We start from the raw sequence: 12003 nt of genomic DNA, 5'->3' as shown, positions 1-12003 counted from the left end.
TTAGATTGGAATTTAATATTGTTTTCTTTGGTAGCGGCTTTCTTTGTTTAAAGGAAAGAAAAGAAAGGTATATAGCTGTTCAAAAAAAAGTTGAAATTTATTTAAAGTATAAAATTTGAGGAATATGTTTAGAAACAAAAATGGCAGGATGAGTGGTAAATGAGCAATAAAGTAGAAGTCAACAGTAATTTGCTATGGATTTTATTTTTGGTCAGGAATTAATTGGCTAGGAAAGCTGAAAATAACTGCCTGTTATTTTCTAGCTTTGTTTGTTAAATATAACTCGTAAAATGTTGATATACAAATATGAAGCAAAGAGATGAATATTAAAATTATACGAGTTTTTGATAAAATATGTAGTATTATATATAATCTTTAATTTTGTATATTTTATATATAATTTTTTTTTATTAAAATTTCATAAATTATTGAAATAATATCGTTTAACGTTTAATATTATATATACAAATAATTATTTTTATTTTTTGGTAAATAATAATTATATTTATTAAAAATAAATAAAGATACATAATTCATTAAATGTATATAATTGAATCAAGATTAAGGTTTTATATATACATTTGAATCATCATAAATTTTTTATATATACATCTAATTACATCAAATCAAAATTCATGTATCAAATGATACATTACATCAAAATTATACGATATATTGAGCTTTTATCCCTATTATAAATAGCAGTATATAAGAACACCAATTGACAAATACAATCTTTCAGAGCCTATTATTGATATAACCAAAACTATATCTTCACAAAGTTAAACACAATATTGGGAATTGCAATTCATGATTGCAACACAAGGGCAATCAACAATTTTTTTTAACAGAATCAGATGTACAAAGTGGGAAAAAATCAAGGGTTTATTGAAAAAATATATATAGAAATGAAGAAATAACAGCTTTAGAACCAATTTATATAATTTAAGCAATATTCTATTTTCCCAAGAAACAGAATACAAGGGGTTCACTGATTTCCAGGAGCTCATTACAAAGCCCTGTGAAAACAATGGAATCTGTTTCGACAGGCTTGAACTTGATAAGCGCCGAGGGAACCAGATCCTCTTCCTCATGCGTCCTGCCTTTCACGAAGGGATCACCCGCCGTCTAACCAGTATTGGATCTAACAGCTCGAACTCCAAGCAGGGTTCTTTCAGTGCTGAGCTCACAAACTGAATACCATAAAGAGCACAACTCATTTCACATTCTAACTAGGATAGTAATGGAATACTAATGAACAAGATCATAACCGCGACAGACATTCAGCATGAACGACTCCATCGGAGCAATACGAACGACATTCTTGCTATATTAAAGTAACATATAGGGAGTAATATGAAGGACTAGACAAAAAGGACTAACCTCGTACAGAGCACTAGTTGGCTCCCAAGGAGCAAATTCACCTTGAAGCACCACTCCATCAGGGAACTGAATGCGGATGATTCTCCTTCTATACCTTCTCCTAGCAGCCTCCGCCTGCTTTTCCTTGTAAGATTTAGGGATTAAAAGCTCGGATTCTGCAATCTTTTTCTTTCTCATCTCAGCTTCTCTCTTCACCTCTTCAGATGATAGGTTATAGAAAGAACTCGGTAGCTCGATTTTTGCAGCTACACTCTCAGGTACAGAGAAAAAGACCCGGACCTAGAATAACAGAACCCAGGTTCAGTGTTAGGGATTATATGCTACAAGACCTAATAAATGTATAAGAATGAATGGAATGTATTAAGAACAGCAACCAATTATTATAGAAGTGTGATCTCCTACATATAGAACAGCAAGGTGATTTACCTAAAACATTTCTAGAAACTTTATCAAAGTCGGTATCTGGATGGCTATTCATCTTTTTGACAAGAGCCCTTCTATAGAAGGACCACACCAACCAATTATTTCACCATATTCATTCAATAACCAAATATTACCCGTCTGTGTGAACAAAATACAATTATCCACTAGTTCCATTATAAATAGACTGCAACCTTTCATCTAATTCTAACATGGTGTAATACCCAAAAATGCCCCTAACGTTTGATTATATGGTTACTTTGGCCCCAAACATTATATTTTAGGGCAAAAAGTCTCCTAATGTTGGATTAAATAGTCACTTTAGCCCTTGTTCTCTTTTAGGTGCATTTTGGCCCTCAACATTTCATTTTAGGGAAAAATGCCCCTATTTTAGAGGGTTAACCGCTTGTTGATTAATGATTTTCAACCATTGAGGACTCTTTTTGTCCCAAAAATGAAACAATGAGAGCCAAAATGCTCTAAAAAAAATAATAAGACCAGAGTGACTATTTAGTAAAATGTTAAGGGTATTTTTTTTATCATTATGACTTCTAACTTCATGTGTATAACTATATATACACAAACACATATATGTATACAGATAAAACTCTATAAATTAATAATTTCAGGACCGGAGAAATTTATTAATTTAGAGAGTTATTAATTTATCGATAAATTAATAATTATTAATTTAAAGAGTTTTTAAGTAATTATACTGTACATACCAAACAAAAAGGCAAATTAGTCTATGACTCTTAGAATTACGTTGCAAGAGATGAGTTAAATTAATAATGAGCTCCAAATAGACTTGAACTTTAAAGGAAAACAGACAACTATTGAATCATATTTCAATAGAGTGTAATATATTTTTTCAGTTTCTATGAATTATTAATTTATGATTTTTTTGGGACCGAAAATTATAAAGGAATCTCACGAAAAATTATTATCTTATTATTTTATCGAGTTTTTCAATTTTTTACATTGGCCCAAGTCGGGATCGGACAAATTTATTATTTTAGAGAGTTTATTAATTTACCAAGTATTAATTTAAAGAGTTTCTACTGTATAAAGTTTACAGTGTAGGATTAAGGTTTACTTATATTTCTTATCTAATTCTCTCTACACTGCAATTATTTATGTCATCACTAGTAACCCACTGCTAGTGTAGTGGCTCTCTTTGCAACACAAACTTATTATAAAAGAAATCTCATAATTTTATTTATAACAATTGGATTAAAATCTAAAATATTTACATTAACAATTATTATTTAAATAATAAAAAGAGTAAAAAATAGTTGCAAGTTGCAACTCGTTTGGTGGAGTAAAATTGAAATATATATATATATATATATTATATTTACAATGTGGATGAATAATAATATTATATGTATAATCAATTAATTCAATGTAGTAATGAAAAAATAATATGAATCTATGAGTTTTGTATTTGATTTTTAAATATTAATATTTAATTGTTTTATTTAAAAATTAAATAAGAAGATACAGAGATAGAAAAAAGTACTCTTATGATGATATTAAGTAATCTTATAATGCACAAACTGAGCGATTTCAGTGATAAATAAATTATTATTATTTTTTGAGGTTTCATGTTCGAGCACCAGGGATGCTAGGAGTATAAACGTTCAATGTCAAATAGTTAAGAGTTATATTTAAAAATATATTACCTTATACTTATCCCAAATTAATAAAAAAAATACTCTCATAATAATATTATCTTTCAAATAAAAATATTATAATAATTTTAAAATTAGGTGTCTAGCTTACGTATGACACCAACTCAAACAGCCACTGGCTTTAATAATAAATATAAATATGAATAATTTTAATATATATTATTTTAAATAATTTTAAAATTTTAAAGGAAAATAATAATATTTTCCCTATATAACCTATAAAATTAAAAGTTTAAATCAAAACAAATATTTTTTTCTTATAATTGTATATGAGCCAAGTGTAGATCCACGGTGAGTTTGAATTGTCTCGATAAGGTAAAAATAATAGTGACAATAAGATTAATTATTATAATAAGGAGATGAGAAAATAGTAGTAATAAGATATATTCTTGGATTTAATTATAATTATGACGGTGAGATAAAAAAGAGTAAAGAGATTATTCCTTAATGTTTTTTATTTTTGCACCACATTAGTTTTTTTTTTCACGAACCAACTAATCAAGCAGCTTGATAATGTGACACCCCTATTTTTATTTATTTTTAATTTAAATTTAGTTATTTTAATTTATGGGGATATTTGCTAAAATTTGAAAATGTATGATCATTCTACAAACTTTTAGGCAATTTAGGGACCTAACCCCGAATTTGCCCAACCCCTAACATTCAAGAAAAAAAATGGAGAAGATGTACTTAGGATTGAACCCACATCAAAAGTATGGTGTGCTATGCATTAACCACTGGACTAGAGGCTATTTATAATTTAATTGGAATTTTTTTAAACTTTTTGGTTGAGATTTTAATACCCTCAAATCATTTCCATTCGATTCAAACCATATTTTCATAAAATCAGAAGTCTTTAAGTCTTTCCCATCATCCCTTCACTGTCGAATCCATCTCTGACCGTCGTGAAGCACATTGTCGCCACCAAAGGGTCCCGTCGCCTTCCGATCAAAACCCTATCGTTGGCTTATCGTGAATCATCAACGTTTGCCGTTGAAAAACTTCCAAAGCTTTACCGGAGTTCTAAGCCCCCGCCATGATTTTCTTCGATTTAGGCCAATTTCGAGGTTCAATGACTACACTTCCCTCACCACTGTACTCCCCATACAATTTTGATCAAAATACAAGTGGTTGTAACCCTTGCTGTTGTTGCCCCCCGCATTCCGTCAGGGGTCAACTTTCAACAAGCATTTTTCATTTATTTCACTGATGTTTGGCATGATATTTGAGTGAATTTTGGCAAGTTTGTATTCAAGGTGCATTCAGACAACTGTAGTCATCTTCCTCATAATCTTACGCGTCGCCTCTACACGTGAGGTTGTTAAACCGGTTCATAAATCTTCTAGAATCGATCAGATTAGATCGGACCGAGCCAATCCGATTTGTCTTAGACCAAACGGTTTATTTTCGAACTGGGTCAAACAAGTTAACTCGCACTGAGTCAACTCAAACTGGTCTGACATGTTGACTTGGATCGAACCGTTGACTTTAACTAAGACCGTTGACTTTGTTCAAAGTTGACTTTGACTTTGACTAGGGTTGATTGTGACCAAAAGTTGATTTTTATGAAAAGTCATGTTTTATGTTTATCGACGTTAGAAGTTCGGTTTTGCAGTCCATTTTGTCAAATTCTAATACGAAAGCATCTGAATTGAACATTAAATCCCGAGCATGTATATGTGTTTAATTTTTTTTTATTTAAGTGCGTTTATGTTAAGAACAAGGGGTGATTTATAATGCATTTTATTGAAGCTACTCGTGATTCTCCCGACTGCTTATGAGCTCGACCCAACTGCTCCCGATCTGTTCGACCTCGTGAACATGTGATTACTCATATAGTTTTGTAAATTCTATAAATATTTAGTGTTAAACATTACTTCCATAGTATCCCATATTCATTATGGTTTAGGTTTGAGCATTGCTATAGAGTGTGGTAGTCAGTGCTTAGTAGACAATCCATACTGATCCATTTGAGGTGTGTTCATTGTGTGTTACATGACTGTTTTATCTGTTGAAATATGTTTGTATACATGATTTAATTTATGAATGTTTTATCTTATTGATATATTGATTCCTGATTTACTGTTTATAAACTATGCTTGCCGATACATGCTCTATGATTACATATTTTTACTGAAAATATAAATGTCTAATTTATGGAATCTTTGAACTATTTACTATTTACAATTGTTTTATTGGGATACTCTCTCGATTGTATTCAAGAATTTTAGGGTTAAGCTTCGATCAAGCTAGTAGTTACTGTTGAGTCAATCAAGAGGATGAAATAGCCAAGAGGGGTTGAATTGACAAATAAAAATTTTGGTGGAAGCTTGAAAGAAAAATAGGAAAATGAACACAAGAATTTTAGAGTGGTTCGACTTTCTAAACCAAAGTCTACATCTACTACCTTAGCTATCAATGCTAAAGATTTTCACAAATTCACTAATTTGTATCAATCTTTGAGGGCAAGGTGTTACCTTACAACTCCCTAAAAAATTATACCCCAAATTCTTGAGAACACTTCCTCAAAGAGAAAATTAGAAATTTGCAAACTTAGAATAACCTTACAAGGAAATTGTTTGCACAATTTAAGAACAAAAAGAACACTAAACAAATAGAACAAATGAGTACAATAGTGTTCTTTGAAAGCAAAAATAATATTGAAGAATGTTGACTTTGATTTTGGCTCAATGTGGTTGCTTTGGATTTCTTTTTTATTTCTTATCTTCACATATGACTTGAAATCTTGTTTTTATACCTCCTTATTCAATTCTAGCCGTTTGGGTTATTATGGGAGTTAATAGAGCTGAGCCGTTGGGATGAAGTTTCCTACAATAAATGCCGCCTAGACACCTTGAGTATCGATACCTGGGCTTGGAGTATCGGTATTGCCTGCATTAATTACAAAAATTTGACCATTGGAAGAGAGGAGTATCGATACTCAGAGAGTATCGGTGCAAAAATGGTATACTGGAATCGATTTTTGTCAAAACCACAAAGGGAGTATCGATACCCCATCCATATTCTTTCAGTATCAGTACTGCAGGGTTTAAAATCAATTTTTGACTTAAATAAAGTTTGAAACCTTTGTAAAATTGTTTGAAAATTATTTCCAGTATATGACTTTAATTTTCAAAACAAGTAAGGAGTAAAAAATTAGTATTTGACCTTGAAAATAATTTCAATATTCGAACGATTTAATCGAATATAAACTTGAAAATCGAATTGCAAATAATCTTAAAATTTCTTTAAATATATTCATTTTTGGTATATCAAAATACAAAGCATGTTTCAACAATATCCCCCTTTTTGATATAACAAAACCTCCTAAAAATTTTAAGATTTTCTTGAAAATAATTACTCCCCCATACTTTAACATCTCATCCCGTTTTTGTTAAATCAAAACGAGTTCAAGATATATATATATATAAGATCAAGCTTGCCAAATATATTAGTCAACATAAATAATATTCTTAAGCAATAAATATGGTCATAAAAAATATAGGCATGCCTCATGTAATACCCCAAATTTTGGTTAGTGACCAAAACATAAAATTTGAAAGTTTAGTAGTCAAAGTGGAGGGTTAGAAAAGTTTAAGGACCAAAAGAGTAATTTTTAAAAGTTAGGTATTTTGACCTCATGAATGAATAGTTAAACCTCAAGAATTACATTTTCATGGGAATCAAAATTTTGATCCGGAATTTATGTTAAAAGCTATAAAGAAGTAAAGTCCGAAAGAAAATCGGATAATCAGATCGAACCAAATTTTTACAAAAATTTGAAGGATGATAGATAAAGATTGGAAATATTATTTCCAAATTTTAGAACAATGAAATTTAAAGTGGATCAATGGAGTTGAAGTCAATTTTACATATTTAGATGAAATTAGAAAATTTAGTGACTAAATTGCGTGTTTTTTTTTTTAAAATTTGCAAGGGCAAAGGTGGAAAGTAGATTTTTATTTGTTTATATTTGACCTTGGAATATTAAAATGGAATATATTCCAATGGAAAGTTGAAATTATGATATTTTATTAAGGTTAAAATGATAATTTCACATTAATAGAATTTTAAATTCATTTATATTAGATTAATCCAAGTGTATTACGTTTTAATTGAAGAAAAAAAATCAGAAAATTTCAGCTTCTTCCAGCCCGAAACATGAACCATCATGGCTATTAATTCAATTTAATTTTTAAGCTTATTTGATTGATTTTTGGATTAAGCTATTAGATAGAGAATTAACCCCCTTTGAAATTCTCTATCATTGGGTATGAATATTACATGGAGATCATGCTTATATGATGAGTTTGGAAATTGGTTTATATAGGATTTGATGAAAGTTTTTTATGTTTTGGATGTTGGAGATTAATTCTAAAGCTTTTATGATGATTAAAACTACTTGAAATTGGGTGGAATACCATTTGTTCATGACCAAGGTTTTTTAGAAAATTGTGATTTGGTTAAATTATGTTAGAGATTTGATTGTATAAGCTTTGAAATGTTGTTTAAAGGTGGAATCCATGCTTGAATCAAGTGAAAATCAAGAACCCTAATAACTATGATATTCAACCCTAAGGAATTAATTGGAGAAAAATTGTAAAACATTTCCCTAGGCTTAGAAATGATGTTTGAAAGACAAGCTTTAACTGGACCATTTTATAAATTTATGAAAGTTGGGGGGACCTATTTGATAATTATGGAAAATTATGGGGTTTATGTACAAATGTTAGAAAGATGATTTACTATGCTAGAATTTGAAGTTAGAATATTGAATTTGATGTTAGAATGTGAAATTTGACTATTTTGGAAAGTTAGCAAAGTTTGAGTACTAAATGACAAATATTGAGAAAGATAGCGACTTAAGTGGTAATAGTGGAGTTGTTGAGGTATTGGGATGAAAATTAGATGATGGAAATTTAATTAAGTTGTTTGAAACTTGAATTGAAGCTAAAAGGCAAAGAATTATTTGGAATAAAATGGAAAGTTGATATGAATTCTAAAAGAATTCATAAATGGTAGTTAAAATGGAAAGTTGACGAATGTTATGTGAAGTTTGGGTGAATTTGGATAAAATGGGATTTATTGGTCAATTTGAAGTGTTAAGGTCAACATTGATGATGTGATATGAAATTCTTATAGAATGAGAATCAAAAGGTTTTTAGGAATTTATTTTTATTGTGTGCGTACGTTAGTAAGATTCTAAAATATGGTTTGAAATGTATATGATTTGTAAATGGTGTTCATTTAGATTATGATTGAAATCAAGATCAAACAATGTTAAAGCTAAGGAGAAGCTTAAGGACGTAATATGAAGTGCTAGTAAGGTTTACAAGCTAAGGACACCAGGTGAGTGCAAATTTAATTTGTATTTATGTTATCGAGAAAACACTGGCTTGCGATGAGCCATTGATGGAGTTACTATGGTAATAAGTGACTTAAAATGTTGTGTGACTTTGTGATTTATGTATATATATGTGCATTTGGTAAGCTAATAGAATTAGTGAACAAGCTGAAAATGCAATTTGGTGAAATCTGCCAAGATTTGTGATCAGAATAGTAAGTTTAGAAAATCACCATAAATTCTACAGAAGTGATTTGAGGATGATTTTTCTATTGTTGGATTTTTATATGAGACTAGTTTTTTCTAAAACAAATGGCTACTGATTTCTATGATTATACCAAAAGATATGAATTTTTAATCGAGGATATGTCAGAAAACAGGGAACCAAATTATGCTCAAAACAACTTCTATAAGTTAAATTTGAAAATTCACTATAAATTGTACAGATTGAACTAGAAGAAGTGCCTTATATGGTTAGATTTTTATTCAAGTCTAGTTTCCAGTGGTATAAGAAAAATAATTTTTAAGTGTTTAGATTAATACATAATAATATTTATTTAAAGGTAATGCAAATTGACAGAATATGAAATTGTGAGAAATTTCGTGATAGAAGTGAATCGAAAGCAAAGAATCAAGCTTAAAGCTTAGTGACGCTTATATTTTGACTTATATATAAATTATTAATGTCAGTACAGTTTATATATTTAATTATTATGATCGAGGATGATTTGCGATAAGTCAACATTTTTTTTATTTTCAAGCATGATTTATAACTTTTAATTATGGATGATTTCTATAATATTTTCAATAAGTTTTATGAGTGATTTAGGGTATGAATTGCCCAAGTAAGATTTTTATGATGATGAATTTTTTAAGGTTTATGATTTTCAAATGTTGATAAATTAATGATTCTATTATGATACATAAGCCTATTATATGTTGCATTGAGAGTTGTAGGTACATTTGGCGTGCCATTAAGTTGAGTACTTTCTAATTAAGTTATGGTACATTTATGTACATTATGATCTGCACCGTTTGTGCTCATGTTATGATTGCACTTGGAGTGCATTATATGTTTCAGTTAAGATTGACATCGTGATGTGCCCTGTGCGTACCTTATGTTCTACTCACGTACCTTGTGTTCTCATAAATATGTAGTGGGCTATGAAAGTAAATATGAAAAGTGAATATGAAAGTTAAGAAAAGTATCTGAAAGGAAAGAATATGAAAGTCAAAATGAAAGTTTTGAATTATGTACAAATGAAAAAGAAATATTAAATAGTTTTTATATATGATATTGATTTACATGATTTTGATAAAATCACGTGATGGTGATTTTCAGGTTTTCTGAATAGGAAATCTGCTTAAATAGCTCGGTTTGAAAGTTTCAATGCTTTTTCATTAAATTACATTCTTTATGTCTTAAAATATTTTATTGCATTTTATGTTTTAATTGACTTTAGTTGTATAATTGCCTCACTAAGTTTGACTTAGTACGTGATGATTTTCATGCGTAGGTTCGAATAAAGAAAAGGACGTGAAGTGAGGAGCTTTCCGAGCATCTTTTAGAAATCAAACCTATTGACAGTATCAATAAGACATCATATCTTTGACTTATTAGTGACATATACAATATATCTGTTGGGTTATTTTATCGAATTTATTTTAAAAGGGTTTGTAATAGTAATTTAGGACTATTTTAATTTTGGCTATTTTATTTATAATCGTATTTATGAATGAATAATATAAATGTTAGGTTTTAAATGGTTTTAAAATCAATCAATATTTAAGCAATTATATATAATTATGAAACAATACTAAATTGCCTAATTGCTACATAAAATTGGATTTGTTTTGAATGATAAATTATTATTTTATGAATATATACACTTAATAAAATAGGTTTAAAGTTGATAAAGAGATGTTTTAGAATGAAACGAAATTTTTAAGCAATTACGTTCAAAGAATGTTCTGAAATGTTAATGTAACATCTTTAGCTCATAATTCTAGACATATACGGGTTATGGTTGTTATATTTTTTTTAGTATCAGAGCAACATGTTTAGTTGATTCTAGGCTTAATCGAACTTATTTCGAGTTAAAAAGTGTATACATGCCACTAGGATGTAATTGTTACTGATCTGTTATGTATATGATTTGATTGATGTCACTCATTACTAATGAAAGTGAATAAGTATAGTATATGTAGAAAATGTCTGAAATAAAGTGTTTAAGGTAAATGATCGAACAAGAGGTTCGGGAATAGGAAGACAATGATAATAATATAGTTAATTATAATCCTCTTGATTAATATGATTTTGATGGTGCACCGACACCATAACAAGTGCTAGTGTAAGATTATTAAACCCTTGTTCATATACAAGTATTACATTGATTAAATAGAGAGACATTATGATATAATAGACCCTAAGTGACATGTTCATGACTAACCCTTTAGGTCAGAGTGATAGGGTGAGTCATATTAGCAGGCAATAATTGTCTGTTAAAAAACCAAAGTGATGATTCTTGAAGGATTTGATAGAATTATTTTTCGATGGTAGTTTTTGGTATGGATTGGTTCCCTCCTACCATGCCATAATTAATGATCGCTTAAAGTGATCGATTTAAAATAACTCAAAAGGTTCTGAGATTATAATGGTAAGTAAATTTGTTATTTGATGTGATTTTAGCAGTAACTTCCAAGATGTTGTTGTTACAAGGTTGTTAAGTCTTCTTAATCAATGTGAAGGATATGTAAAACTTTAAGGTTAGGTTGGGAGATATTCCAATTGTTTGAGAGAATTCAGATATGTTTCTAGAAGAGTTACATGGATTACCTCCAGATTAAGGTATAAAATATAAAATAGACATGTTACCAGGTACTGCGTTTATTTCTATAGCCTCGTATTGAATGGCTCCGGGTGAACTCAGAAAATTAAAGGTGTAGTTATTAAAATTCTTAAGATCGGGTACTTACAGAACCAAGCGTGTCATCTGGGATGTACTAATGTTAATTGTGAAAAAAAGATTAGTCTATACAATTATGAATGTATTATTATCAGTCGAAAAAAGGTAAAGAATATCTATCAGTCGAAAAAAGATTAGTGCATTGATGTTTTCCAAGATTTAATCTCTGATATGGATATTATCAGCTAAAGAATTA

General features: G+C 29.4%; 1 pseudogene; it reads right to left on the bottom strand.

The window, feature by feature from the left end:
• Positions 1–957: 957 nt before the first annotated feature.
• On the bottom strand, positions 958–1861 carry LOC120178980 (annotated as a pseudogene).
• Between the last annotated feature and the right edge of the window lie 10142 nt (positions 1862–12003).

The sequence above is a fragment of the Hibiscus syriacus genome, unplaced genomic scaffold (genome assembly GCF_006381635.1).
Source record: "Hibiscus syriacus cultivar Baekdansim isolate YM2019G1 unplaced genomic scaffold, ASM638163v2 tig00112383_pilon, whole genome shotgun sequence".
Lineage (NCBI taxonomy): Eukaryota > Viridiplantae > Streptophyta > Magnoliopsida > Malvales > Malvaceae > Hibiscus > Hibiscus syriacus.
Note: the sequence above shows the minus strand (reverse complement) of the source record. Positions and strands in the feature narration are given on the sequence as shown.